Source organism: Lagopus leucura, unplaced genomic scaffold, assembly GCF_019238085.1.
Source record: "Lagopus leucura isolate 7727_CA_CO unplaced genomic scaffold, USGS_WTPT01 Super-Scaffold_100004, whole genome shotgun sequence".
Classification (NCBI taxonomy): domain Eukaryota; kingdom Metazoa; phylum Chordata; class Aves; order Galliformes; family Phasianidae; genus Lagopus; species Lagopus leucura.
In genome coordinates, this window is record NW_024962264.1 from 25775045 (window position 1) to 25797461 (window position 22417).

The following is a 22417-nucleotide window of genomic DNA, read 5'->3' on the forward strand; positions in this document are numbered from 1 at the left end:
AGAAGTAAAAGCAGAAAAAAGAATTCTGGCTTCAGAAGGGAATTAAAACATCCTGCACAACACTATCCAAAAAAAGTTTGTCTCATTTGTTGTCATACAGCAGTTTTTGTAGACACAGGCTTTTCCTGCTAAGGAAGACAGGGAAGCAAAACACCAACTTCTCCAGAAACTGTGCTCTGAGCTCCTCTGACAAAAGTCTACTGTAACTACCAAACTCACTTAATGTTTACACTGGCTAGATGAAGTTCAGAATTTGACTTTATATATTCTGCATTTAAACTGATGAGTAAAAGAGAAATGAGATTTTGTGCACAAAACATAGCCGTGGTTACACGATACAAAGGCAAGACCCGCTAAAGATTAAAAGGTACTTATTTAAGAACTTACAAAACCAAAATTACTGTATCTCAGGTGCTTTGCTCATCTGCATAGATATATCAAGCCTGGCCTCCCCTTTCACACAATTTCCAACAAAACAAACTCTGTGCCCACCAGCCCTAGCACTTAGCTTATTTTCATATGCAAAATATCCCAGAGTTTCTTCACTACATTATTTCATGAATATTAATAAAGTTTTGTTCTCCAAATGCTACTCTTGCTGACCATCTAGAAAATGTTTATTTTTGTCTTCCTTACGGGCAGTTCTCTGAACAGTATAGGATAAGACTCTTTTTTCCTTTGAAAGTTAAAAGCAAAGTTTTGAACAAGGTTTCTGACTTCACATACAACTTCCAATGTTATAAAATCTTTGTTTTCATGAACAGGAATGTTTGGATGAAGAATGAATGAACTTGCATGTGTATATGAACAATATTAACTGAAGAGATCCTGAACAGAAAGTATAAATATTTTTATATTAAAGCTGAAGATTTCAAGTTGTCCTGACTTCATGCAAGTTTTACAGGACTGTATCTACATCTGATCACAACTCATAAAGGACGTTATATTCCTAAAGAGACTCAGACTTTCCTTCCTGTGGAGCTGCGTACTCAGAGCAAGACCACACATTCTTCGATTTTTCTCTTAAATATACTCAATAGTTCTAACTCTTAACAAGATATCATCTGGAAGGAAAGTTTCTCAAGTAAATCTCCACTTGCAGCATCTCTGAGGAAAAAGATAGCATCAAGCAAACTCCTCATCACATAGTTTCTGAAAACCGCTGTTTGTGTTGATCACCCATCTTCATAAAATCACTGAGGTTGGAAAAGGCCACTAAGGTCACTAAGTCCAACCCCCAATCCACCCCACCAAGCCCACTGACCACATCCCTCAGTGCCACATCTCCATGGTTCTTGAACACCTCCAGGGACGGTAATGCTACCACGTGGGCGGCCTGTTCCAATGCCTCACCACTCATTCCAAAAAGCAATCTCTCCCAGTATCCAAGCTGAACTGAAAAAAAACTTAAACAGATGGGAAGAACAAAGCTAGAGGAAATTACTCAGAAGAGAGCACTGAACTCATAGAGAAAGTCAACCAAACACAACATGCATGATTTAAATACTGTGCAACAGTATTCATAGCTACAACACTCAGACAAAAGCATATTGGTGACCTGAGGGACAAATGATCAAGTCACACAGCTTGTAGGCAGAAGTATCACTGTGTTCCATGAAGACAAAATGAGCACTGAGCTTTGCATATACCACTAAATGCTATAGAAGTGGGGATTACTCTCAGCTTCTTCAAGAGGAATTTTCAACGTATTCACCAATTTTTAGAATATTCATGGTGAGAGGGTATGAACTGTCACACCTATGGGCTGATCATGTTAGCACATACACAGTATCATCAAAATTCCATGCAACTTATCTGATTTAATTGCAGACATGTTAACAAAATCCTGTATTTGTTATATTAGAATAAAATCTCACGACACATACTTGCCATGAGTCATATTTTGCTGTTACAAGTTTACACAAACTGTTATTATCTACAACTAGCAAATTACCTCTGTGCTGCTAAACACAAATTAAAATTGAAAAGAAACAGTGGTATGGTTTTGCACTTAATTCAATGCTCAGCCAAACCCAATCATATGAGAAGAGTTAAGTCTCACAGATATAAGAATCAATATACTACATCAAGATAAAGTCTGCCTTGCTAACAAGAACTGCTTTTGATCAGATTCCATAGACCTTAATTCCTAAGAATTCAAATGCATCATGGTGGTAATACAGGGAAGTTTTCAAGTTCTAAATGAGCACCTTACATTAAATGTCCACAAGTCAGGGGAGAAGACATCCCGACTGGGATTCTTTGATGAAATATTACTCATGTTAAACACATGTTTTCCTGCCTTGGAGGCATGTAAAATTCCAACAGTACACAACATCTTTCAATGGTCTCATACACATTGCTTTTCACTACATTCTCACACATTTTACTCCAGAACAGAATCAAGTAGATAAAACCACCTAATCTTTTCTTTTTGTTTCTTCTTTCCAGCAGTTCTACTAAGGATGACAGTGGCACATTATCAGACACTTTATTACGCTATTAGCCACGTACCGCTATTGCCCACCACTGCAGGTGTTCATCTTTGCCTAATCTACAGAATCATAGAAATTCTATATTTTGCTGGAAAGTAGGAAAATTTTGATGACTTGAATTTATACACTATTTTCGCAATAGCCTCAGAAATGGAATATGACCTTAACCATTAATAACAGCCAAATCACAGAAGACTTTCATGAAATCTACAGAGCAACTTGTACCTGATTCTTTTATTCAAAACTCTTGACTTCCTGTTCATGCTGACTGTGGTGACAGGAGCTAGTCAATATCTAGCTGTTATTAAGATGGGGAAAAATGTGTATAAGCATATTTTGAATGGAAATTTGTTTACCCTAACGACTTGCAGGATTTCACAATGTCTATTCTCTAATTACATGAGACACATAAAACCAGCTCTGCATATCCCAAAGATAAGCCAGAATAACCTTAGAGAAAACATCAATGAAAACATCTTAAGTAATTTTGGTCCTAAAATTACTCCTGTAGATTTGCATATGCTTAAAGACAGTGTACTTTAAAAAAAAAACATTATTTGATTTTTATCTCTATTCTCAGAATTTGCTTTCTTGCTGTAAATTTCTTCATCCCAGGACAGGAAAATATGTCACAAATCCTCTTATGCCTCCTCAGTCATCTCACAGACAGAGAAACCAAATCACCTTTCCTCTCAGTTGCCTCAAATAAAAGAAATATAAAACAATAATAAAAAAGGGTCTCTCATCTTAGTTTTATTATCTTTGTCTTCACTCCTCCACCAAAGCCATATTGCCAACACATCTGATAGCAACATGTACAACACAGCACCGATATACTTGAAAAAGGCATTTACAACAAGAAAGCATTAAGCTCAAGTGCATGAACAGTTACTAGAAGCTGAAATTTTATCCTCACACTTATAATAGTCAGCATTCACTCTGGCACTTATTCTGCCAAGGAACATGATTTAATAAAATGGTATATTGTCAACTCACCACAGCATGTGCTATGCCTCATCTATAGGAAATGGTTTGAAGGCATCAGCTTCACACATGAGTTGCCATAGCTGATACTGGAGACTGGCTGGCTGCTGGTACAGCTTTCTAATACTAGCCCTAGACATTAAAAAAAAAAAAAAAAAAAAAAAAAGAGAAAAACATTTGGGTTTGGGGGTGTTAGGCAAGTTAAACACAGACAAACTAAGTTAAACCAGAGCATCAATACTTGCATGTCACACAACAAAGAAATTCATGATTTTTCTGATATTCCCATTCAGGAAAGTATCTATATGGACCATTAGCTTACTTTCTTACCTGGAAAGAAAAAATGTTAAAGACCAAAAATAACACAAAATGAAGTGCTGCTTAAATGGGAAAGAGGTGTCATGCTTATTTTTCACAAAAAGATAAAAATGGAAAAATAAAGGAGGGCAAACCCAACTGTTCAGGAGCTCATGTTCAAAACTATTCCAAGTTACAACACACTGCATTACAAATCATGAAACTGTCCTTAAGTCTGTTTCTATTTCATCTTTTCAGCTGAGATCTTCTGATTTTTCCTTGGAGGAGGAAACTTCAGCAACCTGCACTGAAATGCTGAGATTTATACACAGGCATCTATTAATAATAGCTGGGCATTACAGTGTAATTTGACTTGTGATCAAAAGTTGGCAACAGAAGTGCTTTATGAAACGTTGATACACAGAGGCATAAGGAAAGCCCTTGGATTGCTGCTGTCTATGAAATCACAATGCTCTTAAAAAGCACCACCACAACAAAACACTTTCAAATGATGGAGCATTCATACTTCCACAGAAGCTTAAGAAACAGGGTAAGCAGCAAATGTAAGAAGCTGTGAGAATAAACAGTAACTGAGAAGAGAAACAATTGCATACCACTCTGGTGTCTAACTACTGAACAAAACCCCAAGCATACACATAGGCAATGAGTGTTAAGCAGAAGGCAACTGCATTCATCATTGATCATCACTAAACTCTGGGCAATATTTTCTTACCATTGTTTTGCAATGTCTTCAAATAACTCCAAAGAAAAGTGAACTGTATCTTGGAAGTCATGGAATATAAATAAAAACCTATATGTTCAAACAACTGCTTTATCAGCGAGAGACCACAACACTTTACATCCAAATCACAAACTCCCCAACTCCCTGAGATGTAATTCATAATTCCAAGTTACCTGATCCATTGCTGTGAAATCCTGCTGAAACAGCTATTGATGGAATTTTGCTCTTCAGAGCCTTCTGCTTTCAGTGTTTATTACAACACAGAAAATTAGCATCTATGCTAGGAGCTGGAAGTACCCTAAATTTCCCATATCTCACTGTGATACAAACAAGAGCCTATAATCATGAAGTCACGATGGTGTTCTTAATCCTGGACAAGAAAAGAACCTCAGTGTAAAAGCACAACTGCTCTCTCCCCACCCCCCCCAACCCCCCCAAAAAGAGACTCTGATTCTGTCATATTCTCCAGACTTATTCCAAAGATAAAGTTAATGACCTTGCCTTCCCTCGAGGTGGAGGTGAGAACACTCTACTGCCACCAGTACATTCACATGCAAAATTAAAAATAAATAAATCAATCACTGTTTAATGAACAAACAAAACAGACTAAGAAGTATTAGGAGTTGAGCTTCCTGTCCTTCTATATTAAGCACAGCTAGTGTGAAGGGCACTTTTGGCCTAACAAAACCAGGTGCATCAGGCTAAAAGGGAAATACAACAACTCGGCTGAAGGACAACTGTTCAATTTCTGCAGACTGTGGGTCGTGGAATCCTGTACCACCTTCAGTCTTGCTTTAATCTATCCTTACATCTCATTATCACTGAGAAAGATAAAAGAAAACCAATTTCTACTACCTCACATTTCACACCAACAAAGTTACACATTGCTTTCAGTTTCAGACCAACACCATTACTTGAGTACAAAAGCTTTTTTGTTTCTCTGAAAGACATGTTCCTATGTCTATCTACACAGATGGTGCTGCAAGAAAGAAGCTTACAGCAAGAGCAGCATTTCCCCTCCTAGCTGCTGCCCTTCATTAGGGTCAATTTTTCTTGCAGGTGGCCCCATTCAAACCACTATTTCATAAAGTCAGTGACAAGGCAGCAATGGTAGCAAAGCTGTTGGTTTTGGGATCCAGAGAAGTCTGATGACAAAACAGAGCAGCAGCTATGGTAGCATTGCAATCATTAGACCTTCAGGTTCTAATTTCTAGTAGTGGTGTTATGAATTCAAGATGGAATGGGAGGGTCTATGGATATAAGATTGCTCACCATAAACAAGCAAACAGGAAAAAAAAATAAAAAAAAATCAGTAACACACACAACAGTCTTAACTTTGTTCTGAAGGCTTATCAGCACACTGACAATATTTTTTGTTACTTAAGAATTATCCCAAGAACTGACCCAGTTTAGAGTGCATAAGAGTTTAAGAGATACCAATTTTTAAAGCTGGGGGTGCAAGTGCAGATTTTCCATTTTCCAAATCTTAATACAAATATGATATTCTAAAGAGCAATGCCAATATCCCATTCCTTCCTGCCTGCTTCACCTCCCCCTTCCTGCATAAGTTGTACAACTGACTGCAAATCGTGGGAGAGTTTTGTGACATTTCCAAATACAATGGTAGAGACATTTTGATGGCTTTCTCTTTGTTTTCTAAAGTGAAATTTAATACCGTAGCACTACTGGAAGATTGCTTGCCTTATAACAGCTGATTAATTACAATTAATTCCCTAAATGGCTATAAACATGCCAATGACTGACAGCAACAAAATAATCATAATAATTATAAACAAACAATCATAATTAAAAACAACAAAAACCCACACATTCCCAAAATCTGCTCACTAAAATCTCCCTCAGTGCAGACATTTCCAACAACAGGAGAACATTTGCTAGCACCAAGCAGGCAGACAGGCAACTGAAATCAACCAGTTTTTCACGTCAAGTAATTTTTGTCCTTACCCATTTAGAAACATGCCTGTAATCCTAACACTGCTCAATACAGTAACAATTACATCAGGACTCTGATTAATTCTGCATGCTCTGGAGCAGCAGGATGAGCACCGTGTGAGCACACAGCTCACTGAGGGTCAGGAGAAGGAATATGGTTTAATGGCCGAGGTCAAATCACCTTTGTCATTCAAATCTGCTCCCCCCAGGAGAAAGCCATTAGCTCAGCCAGTTAAAAGGTATTTCCTTGCCACCTTTCCTAGCATCAAGACAGTGAGCACACAGCAGGAGTATGAGGAAGAAAACACTGCTCTGGAGCTGATGGCTACAGAGCAGCATTCTGAAATAGGGTTAAAGATCCGAGGTTTGGAGAACCTCCCCAAGGCACAAAACCAAAGCAAGCTTACATGTGGGCAAAGATAACAGCCCTGTGCAGAAACAAGGCCATCTCATCCCATTTCAACCTTCCCCTTTTTCTGAAGCTGGCTTTACATTCTGTATCCTCCAACAACCTGATTGCAGACTTCTCCCAGGCATTTACGTTTTTCTCTTTAAAAAAACAAACAAACAAACAAAAAAAAAACTCCAGTCTGTGCCATTATTCTTTTCCCCCTCCCCCCAGAAATCTGTATTTTCAAGGACTGTTGGCATGACTTTAAACAGATCTCTGGCAAAACTCACACAGAGTACATCACAGGAGGGAAAGGCTGCAGTGAATACACCATGTAGCTATGCAGCAAAAGGAGCCCGTGTATAGAACTGAAAGCCATTGAAGACAAACGCCATGGAACATGCCCAGTTTGAGTCGCTGGGAGCACAACAATGCTGACACTTCATTAGGCAAATAGCATTTGTTTTCTTTCTTTTTAGGTCCCTCTGTAGAAGAAAAACTACTGTTTCTTCTTGTAACAAGAGCTTTTCTGCCAAAATATCTCCCTGCAAAGCAGCACTAATTCCACTGCAGTATTCAGCAAGTGTTGAGCTCTTTTGCAGAGCAGCTGCCCTGCAGCGTGCTGTAAACACCTCTCCCAAAGCTCCCATGGTGCCATCAGACGCAGTCAGCTTTTCCATTCACTTACGCTGGAGCAGTCACACAGAAGACCAATGGTTTCCTTGGACAGCTTACTTACAGGACACTTCCACACTCAAAACAGCTTTTCAGATCCTTCTGCCCACCAGCACCTTTTTCCCTTTCTCTCCCCATTCAGCCACTTTGCTAAAGGCCAAGACTTATGTCATAAAAAATAAATAAATAAATAAATAAATCATAGAATCACAAAGAATCAAAAAGACCTCTCAGATCATCATGCCCAACCTCTGACCTATCCCCATCATGCCCACTAACTCATGCCCTCCAAATTTCCATTTGCTTAGCATCACCTTCTCTTCTGCTTTTACAGATTCTCATTTTATATGGCTTTACATGGACAATACAACTCCCATAACGTACTCTTTGCTGCTGAATTGTGCACCGAGACCCCTCTTTCCTCCCAAAGCCCCCAGGCAGCAGTGAGGCTGAGCAAACCACGACTGTTTACATGAGCCAGCTGGTGAAGCGCTGTCACCCCATCCATGATGTGCGCTGCTCTCACAACCAATGAAACACCCAAACACACGCTTTTACAGACCCTAACACAGGAACACGATTCTCAGCCACAATACATAGGGATGCAGCCATCCCACTCCAATTCACCATTTGCTCCATTAATCTGCCTTCTGTTCCCCCATCCTTAAAGCAACACTCAGCATCCATCACCCCACCCCACAAGAGCTGGTCAGTCTTTGACCACCAGTGTCAAATGCCTACCATTCCGTGCTGCCTCTGTCCTCCTCACCCAGCCACCTTCCCCCAGCTGCACGTCAGGTGGTATTGTTAAGCCACATTCCAAACAGTGCCAAGGAAGAGATGAGCTTCTTATTAAAAATATAAATAAAAATTAAAAAAGGTGGGCAGCTGGATCCAACGTTCTCCTTTAAAGAATTACATAAAAGAGAATGGAGGAGAAAAGAAAAAGGGGAGGCAAAATGTCTGATGATAACAGAATAAAAGAAGAGCTTGGTTGCTGAATCACGCTCTGTCACTGCCTGGGAACCATTGTGCAGCTGATGCTGGCTGTACCATTGTGGAAGGACCGGAGGAGACAGGCGGAGCGATGGGGAATGGGGCTGCCATGGCAACGAGCAGGAGCGCACATGACGTCAAAGCGCAAAGGTCTGCAGGGGGGGTAGAGGGGGAGCAGGGAGAAATAGGATCTGCAGACACAGCTCCGGTACCTCCCGGGGAACCGGGACAGAGTGGACTGCAGGGGGAGGCTGCAGCATCAGTCAGTGCAGAAAGGAGTGATAATAGCAGTATTGCTCAGTGCAGATATGCTCTGCTGTTTGCATCAGCTGCTGTACACACAGGGATAGATGCCCATCACACTCCAAAAAAAAAAACCAATATCTGAAATTAATTTGTTTTGTGCTCTACAAGGAAAAGAAATCACAACAAATATAGCCATCAATGCAGCCATCCATGCTGCTGTTGCCAGATGCACGTAGCAATGAAGCTTCTAAAAACAGAATCTCTTGGAAATCCAAGGAACAGCCAGAGATCTGTCCCTTCCTACTGGCATGCCTCACATCTCCAGACCTACAACATGCCACTTTTTGTGGGCCCAATGACTTGTAGTAACATCATGCTTTGAGCTATCACCTGGATTGGTGATGACTACTGACCTGCTCAGGTTGACAGCTAGGCAGAACACATTTCTTCTGTGTGCAAACTGCAGAAGATCTCTTTTGACATTTAACAGCAAATGAAGTACACTAGTAACACTTACTGCACTGGGCCAGTCTTTCACAAAATTTAGAATGGGATAAGAGCAAATCAGAAATATTGTCCCGAGTTGGAAGGGACTCATAAGGATCATTGAGTCCAACTCCTATCTCCACACAGAACCACCCGAAGATCAGACCCAACATCTGAGAGCATTGTCCAAAAGCTCCTTGAACTCCAACCTGGGGCTGTGACCACTACCCCATGGTGCCGGTTCCATGCCCACAACCCTCTAGCAAAGTACCTGTTCCTAACCTCAACCTGACCCTTCCCAACACAGCTCCATGCTGTTCCCTCCAGCCCTGTTGCTGTCACTGGAGAGCAGAGCTCAGCACTGTCCCTCCGCTCTCTGTGAGGAGCTGTAGGCTGCCACAAAGCTTCCCTTCAACTCCTCTGCTCTGGGTTGAGCAAACCCAGGGACCTCAGTCACGTTTTACATTCCAGACCTTTCATCATCTTCATAGATCTCCATTAGATACTCTTTGGAGAAATTGGGAAATTTTACCCTGCTGGAATACTGATCTCCTTAGAAAGAAAATTCCATTCAATGCATCAATCACATGGGGCAAGTACAGCTCCAAGAAACCCAGCGTTCTCTTCCAGACAGCACTCCAAATACTCCACGGGTTTTATCATAGCCAGAGCCAAACACAGGCCTACGTGATCCAGAACCATAGCAGACGTTATTAAGTTCAGGCCAGGTAAGTGAGAATGGCCTTCAGAACAGTTAAACGGCCTTCAGCAAGCCATACAGTAACACGCAATGCAATCAATGAACATTTCCACATGTTAAACATAACTATGGATGAAGTCAAGTCACAAGCTGTGCTGAGTCCATGAAAAGTGGTGAGGCAATGGAACAGACTGCCCAGGGAAGGGCCATCCCTGGAAGTGTTTAAGAACCATGATGAGGCACTGAGGGACATAGTAGAGATATGTTGTGTGGTTGGATGATCTTAGTGGTCTTTTCCAATCTTCACGATTCTATGATTCTCAGGAAAGGTTAGAGTAGAAGAAAGTATGGGTTAACAGTAATACAAACATGAGTGAAGTAGTTGTTTAGAGAAGGGGAAAGATAGAGAGCTGATAAAATGAGTTTCATTGAAGTTCCTGTACCTCCTTTTCTGATTTAAAAGGCTCAAGAGACTCAGCCTTTTGTAATACAGAACTTCCCCCCCCTTTTTTTTTTATACTTCAAATGAATTCACAAATAACTACACTGAATGTGCAATCCAAGAGATGGATGCTATACTGTACATCTGTGGTCCATTGTCATTAGAGAGACTGAGAGCACAGGTGTGGGAAGAGCAGCAATTGTTTTCATTCAGAATTATGTTTAAGGGAAAAAAAAATGGAGAGAACTTATAAAATAACTCCACTAAGCTGAAATTCTGGTCCACTTAGACATGAAAATCACTGGAAATTCACTATGGCTTCATGCACAAGGTTATAAACATGGGGTGGTGTTCCAAAGCTGTTAGACTCAAGATATCAGCTTTTATATGCATCTGTGAGCTGTCTGCAGTGTAACTCCATTGCACAGAACTTCTCAGCCAGTTTTAGAGAAGTGCAAGGCTTTCAAATTCCTTCATTGACTTTATTGTATTTTTTTTCTGTAGAATAATTACTGATGAAGGCTGGTCTGGACTTAATCTCAGCCAAAAGCAAGAACCACCTTTGATTTTGTGCTTATCATCAAAATGCCTTTAAATCTATTGCCTTTTCCTCATGACCATTACACAAGCAGCTAAGAGAATATGGCTGATAGACAAGTCCGCTTTAAGGAAATTATTACTTCACAAGTTGAAAAAGGGCTTCTGTGTGATAAAGGAAAGAACTGAAAACACTGCTCAAGCCAAAAGAGATACTACCCATGTATTTCTAAATCAGTATCATATATATATATATATGTATATATATATATATATATATATATACACACTACATCTTGCATTAAGCAGTAGAAGACAGTACTTAACATAGGAAAAGTACACAAACATACACATAAATGAGAAGGATTCCAATGCGCTCACACTCACTGCAATTAGAAAAAAAGAAGTCCTGACCTGAAGCCAACAAATACATGCAGATATCAACAGATACAGAGCATACATGCACTGTAGAAACAGGAGCTTCTTAAAGGGCATGACAATGCTGTTTGTAAATTCAATTGCTGCTTTTTTAGTGAAAATTATTTTAGCAGTGATTTATCTACATAAATACCAAGAAAAGTACTTCAGTGTACCATAGCACTGCTGTTTTTGAGACAATCACTCACCTTCATTATTCAGTCCACTGTCAAGGGCTGTATGACCTCTAAAATTCTCGCAGGTGAACACACACCAACAAGAATAATAGAGTTTTAAACTTATTGTGGATGTTTTTAGTATCCCAGTGACACAATGCATTATATCCTAAAATAGAGGAGATTTAGATTGAATATAAGAAAGACATGTATATGTTACTATATGTTGAACATAAGACCGACCCTAATATGTTAAGGGTGGCGAGGCATTGGCACAGGATCCCCAGAGAGGCAGTGGAAGCCCCATCCGTTCAGATGCTCAAAGTCAGGATAGACAGGTCTCTGATCACCTTGATCTGGCTGCAGGTGTCATTGTTCATTGCAGGGGGGTTGGACTAGGTGGCCTTTCAGGATTCATTCCAATGCAAATGATTCTATGGCGGGATGCTAATGGTGCCTTAAACTGAATGTTTTCTACAAAAAGAAGTGGTAAATTTAAATTGCCCTATGAAGGTGAAAACAAAAGCCTGCATACTTATCATGTATTTTTTGAAATTGCCATTTCCTGCATACAATAGCTCTTCTGAAGACCATTGTTTAATGCTTGGTTTACCCTGCAGAGCTATATATGACACATATCAAAGATTCAGTTGTAAATGATTCCAGTACTAAACAGAATTTAAACTTGTTCTATGAAGAAAAACAAATTCACTCCTTTCCCTATACACAACATGAATACACCGTCACCATCTAACACACCACAGCTTCACCTGAAAAACCACAACACACTCACTGGTAACTTCTGTGAGCATTTCTACATAGCAGTTCACCATGCCTCAATCTTAAGATTTAATCCTACACTGACAGGTGGCATCGAGCCTGCCTGAAGATACTATTTGTTATATAATATTTATTATTTTAGTAAGTTGTGCTCCATGCACACATTTTGAAAGAATATAGTTTTCTGCCTTGACTTTGATGGACAGTAAAAGTCCCAGCCATGTAACATGTTCCAAAAGTTAGGATTCATGAATGTTGAGCCAAAAAGTTCTCCGGGCTTTATTCAAAGTTGCTCAGACCTATGGAAATGAGAAAATAAACATCCCGATTTGGTAAGCTGCATTGATCTCAGTGTCCTATTGACAGTTCAACCTTTTCTTCTACTGAAGTTTGTTCCTTGAAAAACTTAAGCCCTCCCATGCACTGCCTTTTCTTAAAAGCACATTTGTTGGTAAATTATTTGTCTGGGAGACGTTTCTCTTACTCAGATTGCTTCTTGGATCACCACTCAGGCAACTCATAGATGTTTCTTGTGCTTACCAGGAGATGTTTTGCATATACAGATACCCTGTTTCATGTGTCTTGCACTCTAGCAAGCCCCTGCTCCCATGAAGAAGCCGAAGCGCTACAACAAGAACTGAGATGATACCATGTCAGAACTGGCAGCAAATGATTCATTTAGTTTAGTGCAGTTGGTCCTTGCAGTTCATTTCCATAGTTCTCTCATTTTCCCAAATGGGAGAAATTACTTAATTTTAAAAGTTTGTGTAGTTAAACAATTTGAAAAGCTGGAAAGAAGTGGTTCTTCCAATCTGTGAGCAGAACAATGGTGAGCAAGAATTTCTGGACTCTAGGAGTCAAGAACTGTCAGCAAATCAAAATGAAATAACATACGAATTCTCATTTGTGCCTTAGAAAATTCATCCACAGCAAGATGTCAGACACCCAGTGCACCATATAAGGGATGCGTGCTCTCAAAGTAGAGAGAATCCTCTTCACCAATAGCCTTTTTATGGGCACAATGCCAAAGGATTGGTTGCAGTGCTCTGAAATGCTGGGTGAGGGCCAGAGAGCATGCATTGCATGAGATGTTGGGATGGAGCCTTCCTTTCCCAAACACCACGATCAAAGGGACCTTTGGCTGCCTCGTCCCAGCAGCAGTAGCTTAGGCTCTCCCAATTCTATGCCATACTGGCCAGCACAGAATTGGAGAGATAGAAACAGCAACTGGAAAAAAAACACGTTTTCCTCCTTCTCGCACAGCTCCAAAGAAAATTCAAGGTCTCTATCCAGATGCATTGCAAGGCAAAACAGACAACTGTAATTTAATGCCACTCTCTGATCAAGCTTGCTGAGACAAGCAACAAATTCAGGACAAGAGCCTTGTTAATTCCACAACATACTCTCAGCTGCTTCCATTATGTACATCTGGCAGACCAACATTTTCAAGCACCATATTTTAATATTAATTTTGGAATGCAATAACAGCTAAGTGAGGGTGATGAGCAAACTTGTCAAGCCAGACAGGTCCATAAATTCCCCAAAGGTGCAGACTGAAATTAGTCTAATTTCAAGCCAACATCTTTTCATTTCAGAATTGAAATAATAGCTGAGATACAATAGAGCCTGTGTTCTCTGGCTGTTCTGATTCTACTAATTGTGATGCTATTTGTGCTTCAAACTTACCCTGCACTTCATTGCCTGAACATACTTGTCTTTGTGTTTCATTTCATTCTGCCATATTGCAAAGGATGCCATAGAAACAGTAAGATAAAAAAGGGACACTCATGAAATGAAAATTCTGCCTGAGACAGAGAAACATGGATCCCAATCTGTTTATCTCAGTGAGGAAAAAACCAATCACAGTGTCTAACTACTTACAGTGGAACAATATATCTGCTCTAGACACTCTCAGTCAAGGAAGTTGGGACAAATCTACATCCAGCATTTCAAATATGAAGCTAGACAAAGTCAGAAAACAAGAACAGCTAAAAGCTCTGCAAGTTTTGCCAGAAGTACATGACAGGCATCAATTTCATCTTGCACTATTTCTGTAGATGGGGAAAGCAAGACCGTAACCTACCTGAATAGAAATAAAAGCTGAGAGGACTGCTAATGTTAGCTGAGAACAGTTGTAGAGGCCAATTTCAGATTTTGTTTTTCACAACCACTCTATTTTGCTGGAGAGATGCTGCAGTACCATGCTACATGTTCCATAAAAACCACTTAGTGACATTTCACACTGCACTGATGCCTATGTTTATTCAAGTGAATTGAGTCGTTACTGAGCTCTGTTATCAGCTCTACACCAACCAGGTGCCAATTCACTCCCAGCCAGGTTGCAGTGTATGATAAGCTCTAACTTATTTCTCATTGCTATCATTCAGATGAAGCAACATTGAAACAGAGCTCTGACGTGGAAGAAAATACTATTTCTTTTCATCAGCATCTCTAGGTGACATTTTGGCATGGATTCCTTTCTTCTAGTACTTCACCTCCAAGAACAAAGTTGTGAGTGCCCTAACCCTAACGTTTCAAGCTCAAACATCTCACTGATGCTTTAATATGGTTCTATACAATTCTGTCATATTGTTACTGCATCTGAGGAGCCTAAAGACAAAAATAAGGTCCACTGAGCTTCACAAATAACAAGTCTTAATATCATTCACAAACTATTACGTTTGTGTATAATACAATAACGCTTCTCCCCAAGGAGACATAAGAACACTTCTTGACATTCAACATAGCTCAAAACATAGTTTAATAAAGAAATTATTACCTAGTGAAGTAGAACAGAAATGCCATCAACAGATAACACACCAAGAGGAATATATTTCTGAGTTCTTTCATTTTCTTGCAGTACACCATATGAAGATGCCACTGTTCAAGTATCCAACCGATTATGGTTGGCCCACACATTTTGTAAAGTTGAAAGGCAATATATATTGAGAATATTAATTTAAGCAGTAATATAATCATTTATATTGCAACTTCTGAACAGTTATCACCTTCACATGAAGGAAACAACATTCTTTCTCTAATTACAAGATTTACAGGAACAGAACACTTTTTTTTCCTTCCTGCAATAAAACAAAGTACTTCAAATACCTATTAATAGAATTTATGAGAAATTCATCAAAAAGACTCTTGGAAGACAAAAATAAGAGCAGAAAAGTTATCTAAACTGGACAGAAATGACTGCACACACCAATTTAATAAGTAATTTTTTTACACAAAAAAATTAGATTTTTTAAAAAAGACATTTCCCCAAATAAAAAATAATTTGAAGAATTTCATTCGTAAGAATACTTACTAACTAGACAGGAAAAAGCACTGTTCTGTTTTTAATCTTTTCATAGGTATAACATGAATTCTCACAATAAGAAGTTGAGTAATGCTTTAGTTCTGCATTTGTGCAGCTCAAAATCTATATATGTATTTTTCCTGGAGAACAGAAACATCTTTTGCCCAGGTATTTGAACTAAGAGACCTCAAACCATCACCTAACCTGCAGCCATGTGGCTTTATGTTACATGTTCTCATTAACACAGAACACTCCTGAAACAGAGAGGGTTAATGGTTTTGTCATTAAAAAAAGCAAGCTGGAAGACCTGGCTTTACTACCAGTAGCAACAAATGGAAATTGCTGCCAGATACAAGCATCTCCTTCAATTTGTGCTGCTACCCAGCAGGCACTTACAGTAAAGCTTTTGTTCTGAATTGACACTGAAATGATTGTTAAAGACGACATGAGAGGAAAAAAGAAAATACAACACTCATCCCTTCCTAAGTTAACTGGGGAAAGAAGACATGCCAGTCCGTGGGATTCGTAAATACACCATAGAGTTTGAGTTCTCTTTTCTCCTTAGATAGTTTCAGAGTAGCAGCAGGAATAGGAACAAATTCCAAACTAATTTTAGCTTCTTTCCTATCACAAAAAAAAAAAAAAAAAAAAAAATCACAGAACAGATGGACAAAATGCTGTGTGATGAAACTTTTGCCGAGGACTCCTGCTCCCTACAGAAAAACTGCCTGAAATAGCCACTTAGATGCTGGCCCAGATCACTTCACTGAGCACAATCTTTGTTATGTGTCTTTAGATACTTCTAGGTTCAGTAGTAACCTCAACATCTGGGAACAGTACATGGATCATAGAATCAGAGTGGCCTCAGTTGAAAAGGACCACAATAATCATCTAGTTTCAGCCTTTTTGCAATGTGCAGAGTCACCAACCAGTAGAACAGACTCTCCAGAGCCACATCCAGCCTGGCCTTGAATGCCTCCAGGAACGGGTCATCCACAGCCTCCTTGGGCAACCTGTTCCAGTACATCACCACCCTCTGTATGAAATGCTTCCTCCTAAATGGATGTATCTCCCTTTCAAGCCTGTGGCTGCCTGAATGGAACCCAAATCTCAAACCTGTGTACCAATACTTCCCCCCCTGTACGATGTTGGAGAGAAAATAGTGTTCAGCAAAGCCTATGCATAAGCAGGTAGGGAGGATAGCAACCAACTATCTACCATTAAGCAAATAGTCATTGTAACAATATGCCTGAATCCCTTACTTTGCCTAAAAGATTGACTCCGTGTCTCTCTTCTCATCACCTTGGGTGCCCACAGCTGTACTTCAAATGGTTAAAGAAGGATCACTTAATTTCTGCAGCACAGATAGAATAAGAGGCAGCACTCGTAGCACAATCACTTTTCCAGACAGGGACAAACGTGGAGATGCACTGTGTGTAAGTGAATGGAAAATCCAGAGATGGAAACAAAACCAAGAAAAGTAATTCACCTGTGCAAGGAAAACAACAAGATTCTGCTTTTCATTCCAAGAGCTGCCCAAGCGTACTGAAGTCTCTTTGGGCACCCAAGAAAACTCAGGGCAGTGCTCCAATCACAGGGCTACTGATGTGGCAGGCACTCATCTTCACATCTTTCTCTCTTTGGTTGCCTTTATGAACAAGGCAGATACAGTTGTGTTCAGGGAGAGACATGTTATGAATCTTTTCAGCTCTCAGCAGTCAGTTGCAGCTCACTTTCTCTCTTCTGCTTTTTGCTCACTTCCTTCATTTAATTACTTCAGGTTTGTTTTTTTTTTTTCCTAATTGAGAAGACTTACTTCTTTCAGAAGTATTACTGCAAACAATCTACTTTTGCAAATATAATGAAGAAGGAACAAGACTTAAGTACAATGTTCACTGTTATTAGGGAATAATAGAACAGCTCTGCCATAAGACCTCTTCCTTCAGCCCACTCACAGTAAGCAGTACTCAAACAGTTTGTCTTAGAGAAATCAAGAGGATGGCTCAAGCCTTTTCAAACATAAAACAATCAATCAAAGCCTAGGACAGCACAACAAATAACAAGTAGCAAGCTTTCACTCCAACAATTAATTTACACTCAGTATTTGTCTTTTGTTGATAGTAATATCTCCTTTAAGTCTTGTGCACTTAGCTTACTTAAAGTATTAACAGCCAGGTCTGCATTCCTTGAGAGCATTTTAGAAATTCATCAAGAACTCTGTTTTGACATGATCAGTTAGAGCACTATTTCAGACTTGTTAACCAGTGACCAGATAGATTTCTCATAAACAAGAACCCTGTGCTCTTCCTTGATCCCAGAAGTGCAATATCTAGCAAGACTGAAATCTCTGCCTAAAAAAAAAAATTTACTTCCTACACCAACGAGAGATGCCATTTCTATTCAGCAATGCTTGTTTCTTCCCCCCCCCCCCCCCCCAATAATAACCAGAGGACTGCTCTGCCAGAGCTGGTCCATTTTCGCATCTTTGCAGAAGTATGACAACACAGTCAGGTTTAGTCACTGAATCTTTATACAGCTATGTCTCTACATGAAAAGACAATTAGATCTAAACAATCAGAAGAAATAATCATTTATTCATGCTTTCCCAGAAAATAGAAAAGCAACGCTGTTTTTCTAGAACTCCTCTATACGGCAAACATTGCATATATTTTATCATATGCATGCACATCTATGTACTTACAGAGTAAGGAGCTGCTTTTCTATAAAAACATAGAAGAGCAAGTAAAAAAAAAAAAATCTACTTTTATTTAATAATACCATAACTCTTATGATGGTTTTCCATAGAACAGAGGAAACAATTCGAATTTATTTCTCTATTTTCAAATTATTTTCATATCTAAGTCTATCAGACAGGTATGTACAGAAGCAACACCTACAATTCTGTGATTATGCAATCTATTTTAACTGGCTCTTAAAGAGCAAGTATTTCTTCCCATATTGCTCAAATCTCAACATGGGAAAACACCGCTCAAGCCAGAAGCATAAGGTGGAACACACTGTAGATATGGCTGTTCTAATATCAGGTTCCAAATTATTGGCATCTTTGAGGAACACAAAGGAAAACTGACTTGTCAGATCGCCATACTTATATCCTACATAACTCATGCACTTGCTTTAGAACTTTCCTGATTCTGACACAGCACAGAAAAAGAGTGGGGTTTACTATGTTTTTTGTTTGTTTGTTTGTTTTGGGTTTTTTTGTTTGTTTCCCCCACCTCCCCCCCTTTTTTCAAGCTTAGTCTTTTATAGTTTGACTTTTGGTTGCAGAGGGGAGAGGAAGACAATGCCAGCTTCCCTTTTTTCCCCAAGCATTCCAGAATAGCTGTGACTGTATAACAGTCTTGAAGTAGAAGACCACCATCACCTGAAAAAAAATACTTAAAATACTCCTTTAAAATACTCCTTGGTGGCACAGAACAAAGCCAGAAAACATTTGTGGTCTAGTTACAGCCACAGCGTACTGTAAGTGCAAACCTGGCAGCCCAGTACCCTCATGCAGTAAAGGTTTATTCTACATTTGTCTGTGCTCATACACAATGGCCAATGAGACATACGCAGTCCCTACCAAGTATGGTTTTCTCCATATTGCCCTCCAAAAATGCATTCTTCCATGTTGGAGTGCCAGAAAAATCCTGTTCCTCATAGAGCTCAGAAAAGCCACCATTCTGAACTCCTTGGCCATCCCTACACAATCAGAGCATGGCACCTACATTTATACAATACCAGAAACGTGCATGTCTTTTGATGGCAACTACACAGACCACAAGCATGAACTCTTGCTGCCATTAACCCTCATTCTGAAGTCATCTAAGTTAGAGAAGGATTTCATGAACTTCTGCTGTCACCAGCTTTGTGCTCCTTAAACTTATACCTCCTAATATTTATTACATAAGACCTTGAAGCCCATGGATGTCTTTATACCCCACTGCAAGTCATAAAAACCTTCCAGTGAGCTCAGTAGCAATGCTCCAAGTCCTCAGGCAGCCATTTGTCATCTCTTAGGTAAACCCATGCCTCACAAAATAAGATTGCTCTCCTCTAGCACTGCATCTTAAGAAACATGACAGAGTATTTTCAACTCGTGAGAGAAGGAGTAACACAAGAGAAACAATGACTACAGAAATGATGCAAAAAATTGAGGGTGTGGGAGAGTTAAAGACAGCCAGTAACTATGCAAAAACACATTACAAGGAAAAATCAATAGCTAAAGACAGATCGTTAAAAAAATAAATGGAAAGGTAGATAGTTCAAAATTACCCCTTTCCCAAACCATAATTGGATTTTTAGGTGAGCATCCACAGAATAAACAACACTTACTGATATTTATTAAGTCAACACAAGAGAATACCAGTTACTGTAACAGCCCATAACAGCAAGAGCATGAAGAACCAAGGCAGAAAGATGACACATGCAAAGTTTGTGAACGTGAGAAAAGCATCTTGGCATCTGTTTTAAAGAATGATCTAAAAAGAAAAAAAAAAAAAAAAAAAACAAGAACACAACAACAAACAAAAAACAAAAACACCTTTTCACAGGCTGGAATCTGCACTTCTACATGGAGTGAGGCTGTCTGTTCATTCTGATTACAACCAATGGAATGAGGTACAGACTGCAAGCAACATTCGCTAGCATTAACACCTGTATGCACAACAGCACAATCAAAAACAACACAACACCCACAGTTTGAAGTTATTGAAACCTTTCTCGTCCATAGGTAAAGTTGAAATTGCTCAAAACCCTGGTATAAAAGATGCCAAGGAAGACAGAGCCAGGATTTATTACTCAACAACCAAACTTAAATATATAGAGAAATTAATATAAAAATGTAACCAATAGCCCTTCCAGTCCCACTTGGCCAGCTGGCACTGAATGATGAGTGAAAGCACTGCAAAGTACTTTTTCTCTTGCTTTTATATCACTGCAGTTTTTATATGCAGTACATGGCACATTGCCACTTCCATTTTTGAGTGCAAAAGCCTTGCACAGAGAACAGGGAGTACAGCCAATAGAACCAGATCTACTGGGGACTTCAAATGAAAATTCATTGTTTCACACGTGAAAAGCAATGATATTTTTTTCTTTATTTACTCCTGATGTTCAACATTAGTTATTTAATCAAGCAAGCTAATAGTAGAAGCATATCTAAAAAGGCATCCGTTTGTAAACTCTGCTTAAAACTCCCTTTTTCAAAGATCTTTACAGCTACCTACGTATGAATGGCAGAGTCTGCAACAGGTGAAGGCACAGAGCCATCCCATCTCAACACCCCCAGATTCCAGAAAAGTCAATGCTCTCAGCCTTACCAACCATCTGCAGAACCCTGCAGTCTTTATAAGTTCTAACCTACTTGATGGTGCACCAAGCAGAAAAATCACCTGAGGTCAATACTCAGCTCTACATCGCTTCCATGCTGTCTTGGAGAGGTCAGTCTCAAACTAAAAATGTTCAGGTAGGGCTAGATAGGGCACTGAGAGGGCATAGTGGGTGGGGCTAGATAGTCTTAGCAGTCTTTTCCAACCTTAAGGCTTCTATGATTTTAAAACAGATATTTGTGCACGAACACCACCAGAGGTAGCATTTTTGACCAAGAAAAATGCATGACGTATTCCACACATAGAGAAAAACGATAGTAAACATAGCTGCTTTAAATAAGTTCAGGATAACCCAAGCAAGATAGAGGTCACAATCTGGTAATAAAGAAGGAATTGCTTACCCTTTTCCAAGGATCAGGACTCATCAAACACTCCCAAGGAAGCAATCTCCAAATAGAGAACCTTCCTATGTGGCAGCCAGCCCTTAAATGAGATTAGGGACTTCCAATCACACAGGTGAGTTGCTTCCACCTGTGCTCCCAGGGCAGGCTACATCCCCTTCACCAGGTGCTCAATCACTTGTTCAAGCCCTGATATAACAGTTTCCATACACCATGTAATTGCAAACAAGCAAGCACTCAAATGATACTAAAAATTCACATTTTTACTAGTACAGAGCAAAGGGAAGTGCATACCACCTCCAGGTGAACCACTGATTCAACTTATAAAAAAGAATACAACAGCCAAAAGCAGCATTTACAGCAGCAATGTAGGATGCTGGATGGATTTTTTTCATTCTGTATCTGTTGATGTAAGAGTCAAAGTATCCTTCACATGTCTTTGTTGTTTGGTTCTTAAAAAGTAATTGCAGAACACAGAACTGCACAGACCAGGACAGCCACAAAGGACAGAAAAGACACTCAGTACTCAAAGCATAGTTTCAAAGCATAATCCTTTATGCCAAGGGTCTCCATTTGTAAATGGCAAAGAATATACACACCTTGTCAAATTTCTATAACAAATATGAAGGCATAAGACTTCAGATTATTCCATTCATCCCACAGCTTGTCAATAGCTTATTTCTGTCTGCATTACGTACCACACTGTACCTGTGGTGCTTTGTCTTGAACATTTCCTCCTTAAGCATTTGAATTCCTACTGAACAGGACAAACAGGCAGATTATGAGACAGCATCCCTCTTTCAAATACCACAGACTCCTAAACACATTCTAGAGAAACTGGTAAGCAGGTTAGAAATCTGAAAATAAAAGGATAAGAGCAAGAGAATTAAAATCAATACACTTGATGTTAGCAGTCATGCTGTCAGCATACTGTCAACAGTATGTCAGCTTCACAGTATTATGTGAGCATTGCAAAGCATGATTATTGGTGCTGCTGATACTAACTGTTGCACCACATCTACCAAAACAAGCAAACAAAACCACCAAATGATACTTCATTTA

General features: G+C 39.5%; 1 protein-coding gene across 1 annotated transcript in view; it reads right to left on the reverse strand.

Moving 5' to 3' along the window:
- MAPK10 (mitogen-activated protein kinase 10) overlaps positions 1–21402 on the reverse strand; it is a 108823-nt gene extending 87421 nt beyond the window's left edge. The window contains exons 1-2 of the mRNA XM_042871025.1: positions 21356–21402; positions 3492–3611 (exon numbers count right to left, since the gene is read on the reverse strand). The gene's annotated coding sequence lies outside the window, so the exon portion shown is untranslated. The remainder of the gene's footprint in view (positions 1–3491; positions 3612–21355) is intronic.
- Positions 21403–22417: the final 1015 nt, after the last annotated feature.